Genomic DNA, 18,004 nt, shown 5'->3' on the forward strand with positions numbered 1-18,004 from the left:
TGAACCTTGGAGGCAGAGGTTGCAGTGAGCCAAGATTGCACCATTGCACACCATCCTGGGAGACTCAAAAAACAACCCCCTGCCAAAGCTCTAGGGAGTGGTAAACTATACAGAACCAGCTTGAAGTGTCTCCCACTAGCCAAATGTGGAACCACTTGAGCATCAAAAAGGACAATGTTAATGAGATGCCTTCGCAGTGGAGGTGCCTTCGCAGTGGAGGTGCCTTCGCAGTGGAGGTGCCTTCGCAGTGGAGGTGCCTTCGCAGTGGAGGTGCCTTCGCAGTGGAGGTGCCTTCGCAGTGGAGGTGCCTTCGCAGTGGAGGTGCCTTCGCAGTGGAGGTGCCTTCGCAATGGAGAGCTCTGGCAGACTCCACTGTAACCAAGTCATCAAACTTAGACTCACTAATAATGAAACATGCCAACATCACATGCCACCTGATGTGATGCAGTGGAAAATATACAGTATCATCTATGTATTCTTTTTGCCAGAAGTGTTTAATCTGAATATAATTATGCACATACAATCAGACAAATTGTAGCACATTCCAGAAAACAGCTGGCCTGGACTCTTAAATGTGAATGTGAAAGACAATGAAAGATGTGTGTCTGTTCTAGAATGGAGGAGACAGACACACCAGCTAAATGCAGTTTATGATTCTTCATTGAATCTGATGGATTGCGGAAAAAACCTAGCTAAAAAGAAAAAGGACAATTGGGAGAAATTTGAATATGGACTACATATTCGATAATATTAAGTCAAGCTTTTCAGTGTAATGGTATTTGGTTATATAGGAGACTCTCTTAGGATATGCATACTTAAAGTACTTAGAGAAGCATGATATTTGTAACTTAAATGGTTCAATGAAAAATAAAAGTGTACACATGATATATCAGAATAAAGCAAATGTGGCAACGTTTTAATTCATTGCACTATTTTATCTTTCTGTAGGTATGGAATTTTTGAAATAAGTTAGAATATTGATTTCAGAGCATTTTAAACATTTTTGTGCAGTGACTAATCCCCATATCTCTTTAAGGATACTAATTTACCATTTTGTCATCTGTGGTTCTGTAATAGGAAACCTGTTAATATAACTCATGATATTAATCAAAAGAATGATGAAAAGGCATTGATAAATCTAAATCCTTTCTAGTTTAAAAATACTTTTAAAGTAGGAAAATACAGATGATTGCCTTACATAATAAAATTATATATATTTCATTCTAAATGCTAGCATCATGCTTTAAGGGAGCAATACCTAGAAGCATTCTCATTAAAGACAGGGTCAAGAAAATAATTTCTACTGTCATTATTATTATTTTGAGACAGAGTCTTCTCTGTTGCCCAGGCTGGGGTGAAGTGTCATGATCTCGGCTCACTGCAACCTCCACGTCTTCATCTTAATCCATTTAAATGTGAAAGGCAAAACTTAAAACTTTTTGGAAGGATTTGTCAGTGAAGGGGTGGCCTGCCCCTTCACACCTGTGGGTATTTCTCATCAGGTGGGACAAAAGACTGAGAAAAGAAATGAGACACAAAGTATAGAAGAAAGATCAGTGGGCCCAGGAGACCAGTGTTCAGCATACGGAGGACCTGCACCAGCGCAGGTCTCTGAGTTTCCTCAGTATTTATTGATTACTGTTTTCACTATCTCAGCAAGGGGAATGTGGCAGGAGAACAGGATGATAGTGGGGAGGAGGTCAGCAGGAAAACATGTGAGCAAAGGAACTCAGTGTCACAAATAAGTTCAAGGGAAGGTACTATGCCTGAATGTGCACTTAGGGCAGATTTGTGCTTTTATTCACCCACACATCTCAGTGTAGTAAAGAGTAACAGAGCAGCATTGCCACCAGCATATCTTGCCTCCAGCCACAGGACAGTTTTCTCCTATCTCAGAATAGAGCGAATGTACGATCAGGTTTTATACTGAGACATTCCATTCCCAGGGGCATGCAGGAGACAGAGGCCTTCCTCTTATCTCAACCGCAAGAGGCCTTCCTCTTTTACTAACCCTCCTCAGCACAGACCCTTTACAGGTGTCGGGTTGGGGGATGGTCAGGTCTTTCCCTTCCCAAGAGGCCATATCTCAAGCTGTCTCAGTGCGGGAGAAACCTTGGACAGTACCCAGCTTTTCTTGGGCAGAGGTCCCTGTGACTTTCTGCAGTGCACTGTGCCCCTGGTTAATCAAGAATGGAGAATGGTGATGACTTTTACCAAGCATACTGCCTGTAAACATATTGTTAACAAGGTACATCCTGTGCAGCCCTAGATCCCTTAAACCTTGATTCCATACAACACGTTTCTGTGAGCACAAGGTTGGGGCTAAAGTTACAGATTAACAGCATCTCAAGGCAAAACAGTTGTTCAGGGTACAGATCAAAATGGAGTTTCTTATGTCTTCCTTTTCTACACAGACACAATAACAGTCTGATCTCTCTTTTCCCTACAGTCAGAAAATACATTTCTAAACTCGGGATGGGAAATAACATTTTCACAAAGGTAAATGGTAAAGAAAGTGAAATAATACACAATCCTGCAGAAATTCCATATTTGCAACATAACTGACAGGATTAGATTTCAGACTACATAATTTCTACAAGTCAATTAAAATAAATCCAGTGGAAAAATAAGCAATGTATGGACAATGGACATTTTGCAGAGGAAGCAATTTGGCAAATACAATCATGGGAAGGCATTAAAGCTATCTGGAAAACGGAAATAAAAATGAAGACCATCGTAAGATACGCTTTTGCATCTACAGGACTGGCAATAATTAAGTCTGATAATGGATTATGGGTCAGTGGAAACTCATACTTCTGGGGAAAGAAGAAATTAGTATAATCACTTTGAGAAACAATTTGGCATTATCATATAAGTTTGAATATTTATGTAGCTATTGACCAATAGATTTCACTGCTAGGTCTAGGCCCCAAAGAAACTTGCATGTGGATACCAAGAAACCAAGAATGTTCATAGCTGCACTGTTTGCAGTAGCAAAAACCTAGAAATGACCCACATGCCCATTGTGAGGAACCTGACTTGAGTACATTATGATATATTCACATGATGAAATATAACACAGCAATGGAAAAGTGTGAACCACAGCTACTCACAACTTGATATATCCCAGTAACATGACATTTAGTAAAACAAGTCTCAGAAAATCATACCATTTTATACCATTGTTATAATGGCATTAGCACTGTAGCAGCAAAACCAAACAATACGGAAGAATTCATATGTACAATTTCACTTTTATAAATCACAGGGCTAATGTACACAAAACTGGTGGTGGTATCTTTGGGGGTTATTCAGGGTAATAGGATGGGGCCAGCACACAAGTGGAGCCACTGGTATTAGTAGTGTTCTGGCCTTCAGATGGGGGCTGGTTCCCAGCATGTGCCTTTTACATTTTATTAGGTATGGGGTTCACACACCCTTCTGATGTGAAATGTCATGATAATGATGAAGGAAAATAAGAAATAGCCTCTGTATATAAAGAGTAATCAGTTAATATAGGAAGGGAACTTCTAGATAAAATGCTAGGAGTAAATTTCATGGGCAGTATACAAGAGTATTGTGAAGCCATCGCGAGTCTGCTGAGAGCCACAAAAAAAAACTTGAACAAAAAGTCACAATTTGTTCCTAGAAAAATTTATTCTCTATGGGTCGGTAGGTACAGCAAACCACACGGCACATGTTTACCTAGGTAACAAACCTGTACGTCCTGCACGTATATCCCAGAAATTAAAATTAAAAATTTATTCTTACAAAGATGTCAATTCTTCCTGACTTCATAGGCTTAACATTTTATTAAAATTTTAGATTTTTTTTCCCAATCTGGACAAGCTGAGAACTCTCAGCAAATCTTAAACAATTTGAGGAGGAGGAGATTTTTTAAGGAAAAGAATACAAAATTAAGAAAACAAAATTAGGTAGAAAAGCTAACATTAAAAACAAGAAAATAAATTACAAATACTTAAAAGCTGACAAACATTATAAAACATTACCAACTTAAATTCAGAAAAGCTATTAATCGACTGCTTGATACACCTGTTACATTTTTCACTTCCTTTCATTAACTGAATTATCAAATCATCTAAGAACTTATTTGCTCCTTCTATTTGAAGTTTGTGTCTTTCATTTAATTACTGCTTTTCATCAGATCCGAATTTTTTTTTATAATTTGCTGCTTTTTTTTCTTCTGAGGTGGAGTCTTCTGTCACCCAGGCTGGAGTGCAATGGCATGATCTCAGCTCACTGCAACCTCTGCCTCCTGGGTTCCAGCAATTCACCTGCCTCAGCCTCCTGAGTAGCTGGGATTACATGCGTGCACCAGCACACCAGGCTAATTTTTGTATTTTTGATAGAGACAGGGTTTCACCATGTTGGCCAGGCTGGTCTCGAACTCCTGACCTCGTGATCTGCTCACCGTGGCCTCCCAAAGTGATGGGATTACAGGCATGAGCCACTGTGCCCAGACTATAATTTGCTGCTTGATGTCAGAATAATTTCTATTAATTTCATTGCTCATCTTTAATCACCCTTGTTTCATCGTCCAGTAATTTTCTGTATTTTCTATTAAACTCTTCATATGCCTAAATCAGGAATCAGACAGTTTTCTTTTTTTTTCTAAACTAGCCTAAAATTGTTTTTCTAAATTGCAGTTAAAATGGCATATTCGACCTTTGTTAACTTGTAAAATATTGACATATAATTAACATACCACAAAACTCACCCTTTAAAAATATGCGTGATTCGGTGGCTTTTTATTATATTCACAAAGTTGTACAATAATCACCATTATCTATCTTCACAACATTTTCATCACCCCCAGGATAAATCTCATAACCAATAGAAGCCATTCTCCCTTTTCCTCTTCTTCCAGCGCTTTATAACCACAAATCTACTTTGTCTAATTTACCTCTTCTGGACATTTCATATACATAGAATTATGCAATGTGTGACCATTTGTGCAAACTTTATTAAATTTTGAATGAATTCTTTCTATCCATGCTCAGGTTTTCCTTCTGAGTCACAAAATATATTTTAGAGTCTTTAAGATGTTGTGTACTTTGTGCTACAAGATCTCAATGCTTTATAATGGGCAAACCATCTCACTATCCTTTGACCCTTGAATACTAAGTTGGCATGGGTGATGAAAATACTACGTGTAATGTAAAGGATAAATTCAAGAAGAATGTGTAACTTGCAAAATCTGAAGTAGTCAGCAACTTCAGGGACTGGGAAGGCAGCTTTCCCAGGGAAAACTAAGTGATAAACTGAACTGTTGTCCAGAATGTATTTTAAGTACTTACTAATCTTTTTTAAAGAGTTCTGGAACCTTGATGTCTTCTGAAAGTCATGTTTTTACATGACTGATTGCAAATGCAACATAAAGTTGCTCAGAACTTATTTCATTCTGTCGAAAAGACAAAACTGCATTTGAATTATTCTTGTGTATACTTTAATTTCAGATGAATTTTGACAGTTAAAAGTTGCTTTGCTGTATAAAAAATGATTTTTCTATTTTTATAGAGTAGCACATGATAATGGCATACACAAAACAATTTGCTACTGGAGAATTTGTAGCAATATTATTTGGTGTTTGGTTTATTTACTTATTTGAGTTCCCACTTTATTTTCCCTTATTTTGTACATATTTTCCCTTTTTTTGATTAATTCTCCATGAGCTATTTTGGATAAATAAATGTCATATTTGTCTTTCTACCTTTACAGTTTTCCAGACACTTAAATAAAAATTGATCAAATCTAGAAATTAATTGGTTGATTCCTAGAAGTTTGTTACTTGAAGAGCACAACCTTTTCATTGTGATCTCTGATGAATAAACCTTTTTCACTTAACAATTCAATACCTTCCACTATTCTTAATAATTCAGCATAATAGTGTATGTTCCTTCTTTGTCCTGCAGGACGATGGTAAAGTGCATTATAATTCATTTATGTGTAATCCAAGGAAACGTAGACTTACTGTGTTATGTGTGTCTTCTGATTAAGAGCTCAATACATTTAATCTAGTCTGACAGTTTGCCTGGTGTAAGTCATGTGTGTCTTGTTAAAAAAAAAATTTAATAACCAATTATATATTTTTTTGAATAGACTGCCCAAGATCTTATAACTATTTGCTCATATTTTTATAATACCTGTTTAGGAAACATTTAAACAAATCCTTTATGTTCTGCTTGATTCTCTGTAAATAGGAATCATGATTTTGGAGGCAGAAAAATTTGCAACCTCACAGTGTTGCTGTGAATTGCTCATTGTGACATGCAGGGATGAAAGTTGAAGGTACTTACGGAAGTCAACACATTCATTAAAACGAGGCTGTGCTGACTGTAGAAATTGTTTTCTGTTTGGAAGGTTTTGTTTTCTGTTGGGAGTATTCTGATTCTCAGTCTTATTTCTCTTCTGTTATTACCAACATTTTCTTGGCGATGATTCTTAATGCAACAGTTCTGCGTACCATTTCAACCATTAGAGTTTTTAGTCTCCATTGTTTTATAGGAGAGTTCTTGACATTTCGAGGCTCCTGCCTATCTTCATTCTTTCAATTTCCTTTTTTGGCTTCCACTAAGATACTTTCCATTGAGTTTAAATTTTGGAATGATCAATAATTGTAGAAAAAATAATTCATCTGAAATTGAGACATACACAAAAGTAATTCAAATGCATTTAGAAATCCACTGTGTTCAGTTGAGCCCTATAATTGCATAACCAGATTATTCTCATACTATAAATATTGAATTATTGATGGGATACATGTGGGAGTTTTTCACTGGAACATTTGCTTCTTCAGGCCATTTTGCTATATTGGTGGCAATTTTGCATGCTGCTTTATCTGGAACTGTCAGACTTTGTGGTGACAGGATGTGTCAGATAAGTTCAGGTGTGCATAAATCAGGCAGCCTCATCCCCATTTATACTTACTCTTTGTAGTAATATTTGGTGTTTGTGTCCTACAAACCCAGGAATTTTATTTCATGTGATTTGCTTTAAAAACGTGGTGTGTTTATAATTATGTACATTATTTTTTGAGTATCTTTCTTGACAGGTAAAGACTTATTTTAACTAGGTATCAGCAAGAACCAAATTCTCTGCCTAAAACTGTAAAACTTTGCTGTTTGGGTGTTTGCCCAGAATGTCAGGTCAGGGATTAGATGCCAATCCTGCCAGTTTCTTGCCCTGAAAACCACTGAACTGTATGATTTAAGTCAGTGAATTTATAGTGTGCGGATTTCATCTCAATAAAGCTGTTTTTAAAAGTGTTCGGAGAAGATGTTCTTTACTGAGCTCTGGCCCAAACCAGGATCATCCGTGCGTGTATCAGGTGCTGGGGTTGGGGGGATCTGGACACCAAAGCACTCCTCTGTCCCTGGAAAATTCCTATTTGCATTTTCCAGCAGCTCAGGTGTCATCTTGATGAAAATGTTCCTCGATGTCTGAGACAGAGTGGACCACCCTCCTGGTTTGTACACCTCTGCTTGCATCTCTCCTGCAGATTGGTACCTTGTTTTTCTGTGAGTTGTCTCCCTCTATCTCCCTTAAGACCTTTGCTGCCATGGTGCCCAGCAGGACACACACACACACACACTTCTTATGTGCCTGATACGGTGGACTCATTAAAGGCTGGGGTGGCAGCTCTCGGGGAGTTAATGGGCAGCTTTATCTCCACAGAGAGAAAGCTCAGTGTAGAAAATGCTATGTTCTCTTCCTCACAGCTACTGACTTCAGGGCACTGGTCAGCCTCTATTTCTTTGTTGTGGTTTTTTAGACTTGAGTGCGCATTGGAATGACCTGAAAGTCTGTTAACACGAGAAATGCTTGGCCCCAGCCTCCGAGTTTGGGTCAGTAGGACTGGTGTCAGAACTGATAATTTCCATTTCTAGCAAGTTCCCAGTGATAAGCCAGGAACCCTGCTTCGAGAACCACTTGGTCCCCCTGCCAGGGCTCACTTGTCTTGGAAGACGGCTTGTGAAGGCCCCTCTGTTTGTGCAGCTTTGTGGTTTGCATTGGGTTCTGTGGCTGAAGTTGGAATCTTCAAGAGGCCCCCCAGACCCATGGCACTAGTTTAGTCTGAATGACTGTCTAGGGATTTTCAGACTTTGCTCTCTAACCCTCCTAAGGAGAATGGAGTCACCTCAGGGTGACTGATCAGGGAGGTGGTGTGGGTGATGCTTCAGACCTCACCTCACCAGATCAGCTCTGTTTTTATGTCTTAGGCACTAGGATCCTATAGGTGAACTTGTTTGGAGAATGAGTTCCTATGCAGGGGAAAAACCCCACATTTTTATGGTAACAACCTGGATTCTGGGCCCTGCAAAGTGAGCAGCTTATGAAATCCCCGAGGTTTCCTCTGAGCTCCCGGTCCCAGAAAGCCAGAGGGCCAGAATGCCTCTTGGTTGCTAAGTTGTATTTTTTTTATTTCATGGAGAGCTACAACTCCACATTCAGCATAGCTTTGTGGTTCAGACTCTGAAGTCAGACAGACTTGGGTTCAGGTCCTGGACCTGTCCCTTCTAGCTGGGCACCCTGCTGCTTCTGGGAGGCCTTTGCGTCTGTGTCCGTAACATGGCCATGATTCTCTGCCTTCCCCGTGGGCTGCTGTGAGTCTTGGATGAGATCTGTTGGAAGTAAAGCTCAGAGTTGCAAAGAAAATGAGCACTTAAAGGATTTCTCAGCAAGGCAAAATTTACTTCTGCAGAAGGGTGCTGCTCTCAAGTTTGGTCACCATGAGAGCACACCAAACAAAGGAGGGAAGGGGTTTTTATCCCTAATGCAGTTTGTCCCAGCTACTGTGTCCTATCTCCACTGTGGAGTCAGACTGTACAGTCTAAGCTGAACCCAGTTGGCTAACTTGAATGGTGTAGGAATGTGGTTACACTGGCAGAAGGGGCAGTTTCGGTGGGAAGAGCCATTGCGACGGGAGGGGTCATTTACAGAGTGGGTAGCAGCTGTGGGCTCTGTAGGTAAGGACCAGCGGGAAAGTTGTTTACTGAAACCCAGACAGGGAGGCATAAAGGATAAGGAAGTTAGTTTGGCCTTGGAAGTAGGGAACAAAGAGCAAGGATGCTAAACAAGCTAAACCTTTGAATAGGAACTTCTTTTGTGTCTAACAGATTGTAGATCCCAAACACTTGGCATGGTATCTGACCCATCATCAGTGTGCTCAGTTAAATATTAGCATTGCCATGATGGTTTTGTTCTTGTAGTGAAAATTAGAACATTATTCTTAAAGGATCAGTAATTTTTAAATGAAATAAATATGAAGACCTGCTTGAAATCTCTGAAAAATGTCAATAGTTAATGGATTTTTTCCTGTACTGGGCAAAATTGATTTTTCATTTAAAAAAAAATAGAGGGGTCAGGCACAGTGGCTCACACTTGTAATCCCAGCACTTTGGGAGGCTGAGGTGGGCAGATCACTTGAGGTCAGGAGTTCAAGACCAGCCTGGCCAACATGGAGAAACCCTGCCTCTACTAAAAATATAAAAATTAGCCAGACCCGGTGGTGCACGCCTATAGTCTCAGCTACTTGGGAGGCTGAGGTGTGAGAATCACTTGAGCCCAGGAGGCAGAGATTGCAGTGAGCCAAGATTGTGCCACTGCGATCCAGCCTGGGCAACAGAGTGAGACTGTCTCAAAAAAAAAAAAAAAAAAAAAAGGAAAATGAATTAAAGGAGCATTTACTTAACTAAAAGGCAGTTTTGAAAGAACAACTGCCTACAATCATAACATTAGCAGAAATCACTTCAGCATTTTATGTTGATTGCTTTACTCCACCAAGAATTTCTGTGAAACACTGATAATGCTCTTTTTTTTTTTTTTTAATCTTCAACTTTTAAGTTCAGGGGTACATGTGCAGGATGTGTAGGTATGCTACATAGGTGTCATAGTGGTTTGCCGCACAGATCAACTCATCACCTAGAATTAAACCTAGCATCCATTAGCTATTCTTCCTGATGCTCTCCCTTCCCACCCACCTCCCCGACGGACCCCAGTGTGTGGGTCCCCCACATGTGACCATGTGTTCTCATCATTCAGCTCCCACTTATAAGTGAGAACATGTGGTGTTTGGTTTTCTGTTCCTGCATTAGTTTGCTGAGGATAATGGCTTCCAGCTCCATCTGTGTCCCTGCAAAAGGATATGATCTCGTTCCTTTTCATGGCTGCATAGTTGCAACATCAAATTTGATGCTTCTTCTTATTGTGATCTTTTCAGACAGTGTCTTGCTGTGTCACCCAGGCTGGAGTGCAGTGGTGCGATCATGGCTCCCTGTAGCCTCGACCTCCCAGGCTCAAGAGATCCTCCCACCTCAACCTCCCAAGTAGCTGGGGCTACAGGTGTGCACCACCACACACCCAGCTAATTTTTATAGAAGCGGATTTTCACCACGTTTCTCGGTCTGGTCTCAAACTCCAAGGCTCAAGCAATTCTCATGCCTTGCCCTCCCAAAGTGCTGGCATTATAGGTGTTAGCCACTGTGTCTGGCCCCATCTTATTTTTAAATGAAGTTTTAATAAGATGTCAGTTATGTGCTTCATCTCAAGTGATTGGCTCTAAAACAAATCAAGTTCCTTCCAAGTACAAAAGAATCTGTGTTCTAAGGCAGTGGAAGGAAGCGGGGTTGGGGAGAATATATCGTGTTCAAGGAAAATGAAAAGAACTTAACGTTTTGAAACACTTCTAGTCAAAGGAACTATAACTAATATATCCTGGATGTGATGGGAGGTGGGGGGCATTTAAGCCCACATTCCCACTTACTCCCATTTTAAAGTTAGAATCAGGAGGAAGATGGGGATTGAGGTAAAGAATTTTGCTATATCACAGTTTGGCTAAAAGGCATTCTACCTAGCAAGAATGCAAGTGATTTACACACTATCTACTCTTGAAGCTTAAACCAGTACTTTGATGATACTTTTTCTTTTGGGGGGGGGGTGGTAAAGGGAGGAAATAGCCAGAATGAGGATTGAATATATTTGAAAGGACATTCAAAGTGATGTTTATTGAGCACTTCACTTTGGAAAAGCAAAAAAATCAAAGGCTGTCTTAAAGATTGTACAGAAAATATGATTTGTTGGAGATATCCCTTGCCTCCAAGCTCTAATATTAAGCCTCCAAATATAATGCAAGTTATATTGATATAGAAAATGGGAAGGAGCGGGCAGATTTATTATGTATAACCATGAATAATTTTTATCTTTATTGCTTTCCCACTTCAGATCAAGTTGGAATTTTTAACTTTTCACCAAAGATTCTTTGGTTTTACAGAAAATATAGCACAGGTACATGAAATGTAATATATTTATTGTATATACTTTTTTTTTTTTTTTTTTTTTTGAGACGGAGTCTCGCTCTGTCACCCAGGATGGAGTGCAGTGGCCGGATCTCAGCTCACTGCAAGCTCCGCCTCCCGGGTTCACACCATTCTCCTGCTTCAGCCTCCCAGGTAGCTGGAACTACAGGCGCCGCCACCTCGCCCGGCTAGTTTTTTGTAGTTTTTAGTAGAGACAGGGTTTCACCGTGTTAGCCAGGATGGTCTCGATCTCCTGACCTCGCGATCCGCCCGTCTCGGCCTCCCAAAGTGCTAGGATTACAGGCTTGAGCCACCACGCCCGGCCTATTGTATATACTTTTAATAGTAGAAACTAATTTTAAAGTTAGGCAGTTTAAAATAAATTTAAAATTATAGTTTAGTGGTCATAAGAGTTAGATAATTGTGTGGTAACCTGTGAGTGTGTTTATTTAGCAATTATGGTGACCATGAAGGGACTTGCTCAGGCCATTTAGCAGAATATCTGACAAACCAGAAGGAAGATAGTTTTAATAACAAGGAAAAACGTAAGCTCATTATAGATTTGTATCATAAGGGTGAGTCCAGAGTCGTATAGGCTTCTAATGTACAGTGACAGTCTTGCTCTGTCGTCCAGGCAGGAGTGCAGTGGCGTGATCTTGGCTCACTGCAACCTCACCCTCCCGGGTTCAAGTGATTCTCCTGCCTCAGCCTCCTGAGTAGCTAGGACTACAGGTGCATGCCACCATGCCCAGCTAATTTTTTGTATTTTTAGTAGAGATGGGGTTTCACTGTGTTAGCCAGGATGGTCACGATCTCCTGACCTTGTGATCCACCTGCCTTGGCCTCCCAAAGTGCTGGGATTACAGGCGTGAGCCACCGCGCCCGGCTTACTGTTGATGTCTTGAACTTATCACAATCTTCCTTCAAGTAATACCCTGCTGCTTGACCTTATGCGCAAGAACCTTATGACAGTTTTCTTCCAGGCCCCAGACTGGGTGCTGTTGTTATCCTCTATGTTGCTTTTGCATACCCTATTAACCTCACAAAACGTTGTTATTTTTGTTTTAGGCAGACAACATATTTTATATGTACCCACATACTTGTCTTTATTAGGGTTCTTTCTTACTTTGTGTAGATCCAGATTTGTATCTTGTATTGCTTCTCTTCTGCCTGAGGAACTTCCTTTAACATTTTGTATGGTTCAGGTGTATTAGCGATGAGCTCTCTCAGCTTGGTTTATGTTAACCTTTTATTTTGCCTTTATTTTTATTTTTTTGTGACGGAGTCTCACTCTGTTGCCCAGGCTGGAGTGCACTGGCGTGATCTCCACTCATTACAACCTCCGCCTCCCAGATTCAAGCAATTCTCCTGCCTCAGCCTCCCAAGAAGCTGGGACTACAGGCACCCGCCACCACACCCGGCTAATTTTTATACTTTTAGTAGAGATGGGATTTCACCATGTTGTCCAGGCTGGTCTTGAACTCATGACCTCAGGTGATCCACCCACCTCAGCCTCCCAAAGTGCTGGGATTATAGGCATAAGCCACCATTCCTGGTAAAGGGTTCTAGTTTGACACATGTTCCTTTTGAGTGCTTAAAAAAATTTGTTTTATAATTGGTTTCTTTTAAATTTGTAATTGACTTTTTTGGTGCATATTTATGGGGTATAGAGTGATGTTTTGGTGCATAAAATGTATAGTGATCAGATCAGGGTAATTAGCGTATCATCTTGGACATTATTTTGGGACGGTGAACATTAAATATCCTCTTTGTAGCTATTTGAAACTATGTATTACTGTTAACTATAGTCATTCTACAGTACTGCAGAACTCTAGAACTAATTCCTCCTATCTAGCTGTAATTTTATATCCTTTAATGAACCTCTTCCTATCTCTCTGCTCCCTTTACCCTTCCCAGCCTCTAGTATACTCTGTTCTCCTTTTTACTTCTGTGTGATCAACAATTTTTTTTTTAGCTTCTGTATTAGTCTGTTTTCGCATTGCTATAAAAAACTGCCCAAGACTGGGTAATTTAAGAAGAGGCTTAATTGACTCACAGTTCTGCATGACTGAGGAGGCCTCAGGAAACTTACAATCATGGTGAAAGAGGAAGCAGGCATGTCTTAGGGGGTTTCACCATGTTGGCCAGGCTAGGTCTCGAACTCCTGGCCTCAAGTGATCAGCCAGCCTTGGCCTCCCAAAGTGCTAGGATTACAGGCATGAGCCACCATGCCCAGCCTGTTTGTAGTTTTTTGAGGATCCTCCATACTGTTTTCCATAGTGACTGTACTACTTTACATTCCCACCAAGAGTATTTAAGAGTTCCCTTTTCTCTACATCCTCACTAGCATTTGTTAGTCTTTTGATAATAGCTATCCTGCAGTGAGATGATACCTCACTGTGATTTTGAGTTCCATTTCCCTTATAATTAGTAATGTTGAGCATTTAAAAAATGTATTTCTTGGCCATTTGTTTGTCGTCTTTTGAGAAGTGTCTATGTAGATTATTGGCCTATATTTAAATTGGATAGTTTGAGAATACAAACAAATGGAAAGACATCCCATGCTCATGGATGAGAAGAATTAATTAAGCAGAAATTTTATTTCCAAGCTCTTCAAAGATTAAACACAAAGTTGCCTTCTAAAAGTGTCCCAAATCAAAGGAACAGCATCAAAATAAATAAAACACTTGTGACATTAAGAATTATTTTAGGTTGTAATATTTTACATTACTTTAACTGTTTACAGTGTTCTTCGAGTCATATTTAAACATTTCTTAAGATATGAAATAGGCCGAGTATGGTGGCTCATGCCTGTAACCCCAGCACTTTGGGAGGCCAAGGTGTGCGGATTGCTTGAGGTCAGGAGTTCAAGACCAGGCTGGGCCAACATGGTAAAACCCTACCTCTACTAAAGATCCACACACAGACACACACACACACACACAAATTAGCTGGGCGTTGTGGCATGCACCTGTAATCACATATCACAGTTACTTGGGAGGCTGAGGCAGGGGAATTGTTTGAACCCGAGAGGCTGAGGTTACAATGAACTGAGATCACGCCACTGCACTCCAGCCTGGGTGACAGAGCGAGACTCTGTCTCAAAAAAGAAAAAAAAAAAAAAGATATAAAGTAATGTATTTAGATACAACCACAACTACAAAGCAGAGGAACTTAAGAATACAAAAACCAAATCTGCTTCATCTATATATACGATGAGGCAACCGAATGCCCCACATAACATTAATCTTTCCAGACAAGTTTGCTAAGAAACAGCTCCCATGTTAAGTGTTTAAAAATGAAACAACCTTCTCATTCGGAAAAAGCAAGGCATCAGTCAATTAGTTAAAGACTACACTTTTCCCCAGCAATTTGTACTTTCTTACCTTAGTTTAGAAATTGTAAATTCATGAGCACAACAAATTTTGTAGTATTTGGTATAAAAATATTTGTCAGGAACAACAAATAACAAATACTCAATTTTTTAAATAAAATGTTTTCCTTCCTAAATGTCAACATCCAGTAAATAAAACATACATGATATTCCAGGTATAGAAACATCAGTAATTCACTTATGAAAGAGGTACATTTTGGCACATCTGGTGGTAAGGTTTTTGTTTGTTTTTTTGGTGAAGTGCTTTATATGTAAGACAAACAAAAAGCCAGACTATTACTATTTAGAGCTAGAGTCCTTCTCCCAGTTTCCTTAATTGAGCAGAAACTCACCAGTTTCTGTAGAATTTTGGTTATAGTACCAGGGCCATAGGAAAGGTCTGAAATAACTAAATGTCACTTGACCAGTGAAAAGCCTCTCTTGAGGCTTGTAGGCAGTCATTTATCACTTTGTGCTTGAAGGCTTTCCTCTGCAGACTTCTTTCCTAGAGTCTTCAGGGTAAAGCACAGGATCTGGACTCCAGGAGGGGGTTACTTCCTGCTAGAACACTGACCAACAGGGCATCCTTTCAGGCATTCTGCATGCAGTACTGTTGCAGCTCTGCAGCTGCCTGAGAGACCTTGATCCTCTCACACTTCGACCTGCAGCTTGAGCTGCTCCACCAGGTGCTGCAGGGCACTCTCGCTGGCCCTGGAAGACATAGTAGCAGCAGTGTGCTACAAGGGCAGTTGAGCCACGGTAGGCAGGTCAGCCCTGCCAGGCCCTGAGTGTGGGCGCTACCAATATTGTTGAAAGGACCATACTATCCAAAGCAATCTACAGATTCAATGCAATCCTTCCCCCGCTGCCCCACGTAGGAGTCTCGCTCTGTCACCCAGGCTGGAGTGCTGTGGCGCGATCTCGGCTCACTGCAAGCTCCGCCTCCCGGGTTCACGCCATTCTGTTTCAGCCTCCCGAGTAGCTGGAACTACAGGCGCCCACCACCAGGCCTGCTTAATTTTTTTGTATTTTTAATAGAGACGGGGTTTCACTGTGTTAGGCCAGGATGGTCTCGATCTCCTGACCTTGTGATCTGCCCACCTCAACCTCCCAAAGTGCTGGCATTACAGGCGTGAGCCACCATGCCCTGGCCTCAATGCAATCTTTGTCAAAATACCAATGACATTCTTCATAGAAATAAAATCTTAAAATTTGTATTGAACCACAAAAGACCCCCAATAACCAAAGCAATCCTGAGCAAAAAGAAACCTGGGGGTATACACTGTCAGACTTCAAAATATACTACAAAGCTATAGTAACCAAAACAGCATGGTACTGTCATAAAAACAGACACACTAATGGAACAGAATCGAGAACCCAGAAAGTAACCTATTCATTTACAGCCAACTGCTTTTTAAAATTTTTTTTATTTTTTGAGACAGTGTCTCACTCCATCTCCAGGCTAGAGTGCAATGCCATGATCATGGCTTACTGTAGCCTTGACCTCCTGGACTTAAGAAATCATCCTATTTCAGCCTCCTGAGTAGCAGGGACTACAGGTATGTGCAACCATGCCCAGCTAACTTTTAAAAATTTTCTGTGGAGACAGAGTCTCACTGTATTGCATAGGCTGGTCTTGAAACCCCTGGACTCAAATGATTCTCCTGCCTTAGCCTCCCAAAGTGCTGGGATTACAGGCATGAACCACCACGCCTGGCTACCAACTGATTTTTGATAAAGGCAACAAGAATACTCATTGGGGAAAGAATAATCTCTTCAATAAACGATGCTGGGAAAACTAGATATCCATATGCAGAAGAGTGAAAATAGACCCTCACCTCTCACTCTATATGAAAATAAAATGGATGGAAGACCTAAATGTAAGATCTGAAACCATGAAACTACTGCAAGAAAACACAGGGGAAACCCTTCAGGACATTGGTCTGGGAAAATATTTTATGAATAAGACCTCAAAAGCCGTCAACAAATCACTTGAGCCCAGGAGTTTAAGACCAGCCTAGGCAACATAGTGAGACCCTGTCTCTTCAAAAAATTAAAAGTTAGCCAGATATGATGGTATGTACCTGTAGTCCTAGCTACTCGGGAAGCTCAGGCAGGTGGTTCACTTGAATCCAGCAATCCAAGGCTGCAGTGAGCTACTATCAAACTACTGCACTCCAGCCTGGGTGACAGGAAAAGCTTGTCTCTAAAAAAAAAAAAAAAAACGCAGGCAACAAAAGCAAAAATAAACAAATGAGACTACATCAAATGAAGAAGCTTCTGCACAGCAAAGGAAACAACCGAGTGAAAAGGCAACCTACAGAATGGGAGAATACATTTGCAAGCTATTCATCTGATGGGATTAATATCCAGAATATACACAGAGCTCACACATCTCAAAAGCAAAAAACAATCTGAACACTTTAAAGGCATATCTACTCTGCTATTAGCTTACGTGCTTCTGAAGAGAGGTCTGCTGTCTTTCTTTGTTTTTCTGTAGACCCCCTTGCACCCGCCATGGCTGCTTCTAAGATTTTCTACTGAATCTTAGCAATTAGATTAGAATGCTGCTTGGAATAGTTTTCTTATGTTTATTCTGCTTGGGGTTGTTGAGGTTCTTGGATTTGTGGGTTTATGCTTTTCATCAAATTTAGGAAATTGGCCATTATTTCAAATCATTTTGTTTCTCATTTCTCTTCTCTCCCTTGGATTATGATTACACATGTGTTGGACTGCTTGATATTGTCCTTTAGGTCACTGGTGCTCTTAATTTATTCTCAATCATTTTTTCTGTTTCCTTTGTTTTGTCAATTTTTGAAATAGCTATTTATTTTCATTTATTGATAGTTTTCTGCCAAGTATAACCTGTTAATTCCATTTTTCAATTTTGTATTGTATTTTATTTCTAACAGTTCTAAGTATTTTAAAAATATTTTCTTATGCTCATGTTTTTATCTTCTTGAAGACAGAGAATACTTACAGGATAACGTATTTGTTTACTAATTCTATCATAGATGTCATTTCTGAGTTTATTTCTCTTTTTTTTCTGTTATTGGTCATATTTTGTTTGCATATTGGTGATTTTTTTAAAAAGTTTAGTTTTATAATTTTAGATTTATAAAATACAAATCTATTTCTTAGAGTTCTCACAACCTGCACTCATTTACCCCTATTATTAACATTTTATATAAATATGGTACATTTGTTACAAATGATGAACCAATGTTGATACATTATTATTATTCTCATTATTATTTTGAGACGGAGTCTCGCTCTGTCACCCAGGCTGGAGTGCAGTGGCGTGATCTCCATTCAC

General features: G+C 40.0%; 1 protein-coding gene and 1 pseudogene across 1 annotated transcript in view; one reads left to right on the plus strand and one right to left on the minus strand.

Moving 5' to 3' along the window:
• The window catches only part of FANK1 (fibronectin type III and ankyrin repeat domains 1), a 125,259-nt gene that overhangs the window by 44,701 nt on the left and 62,554 nt on the right, over positions 1–18,004 (plus strand).
• LOC115900409 lies at positions 15,203–15,410 on the minus strand (annotated as a pseudogene).

Source organism: Rhinopithecus roxellana, chromosome 11 (assembly GCF_007565055.1).
Source record: "Rhinopithecus roxellana isolate Shanxi Qingling chromosome 11, ASM756505v1, whole genome shotgun sequence".
In the NCBI taxonomy this organism is placed as follows: domain Eukaryota; kingdom Metazoa; phylum Chordata; class Mammalia; order Primates; family Cercopithecidae; genus Rhinopithecus; species Rhinopithecus roxellana.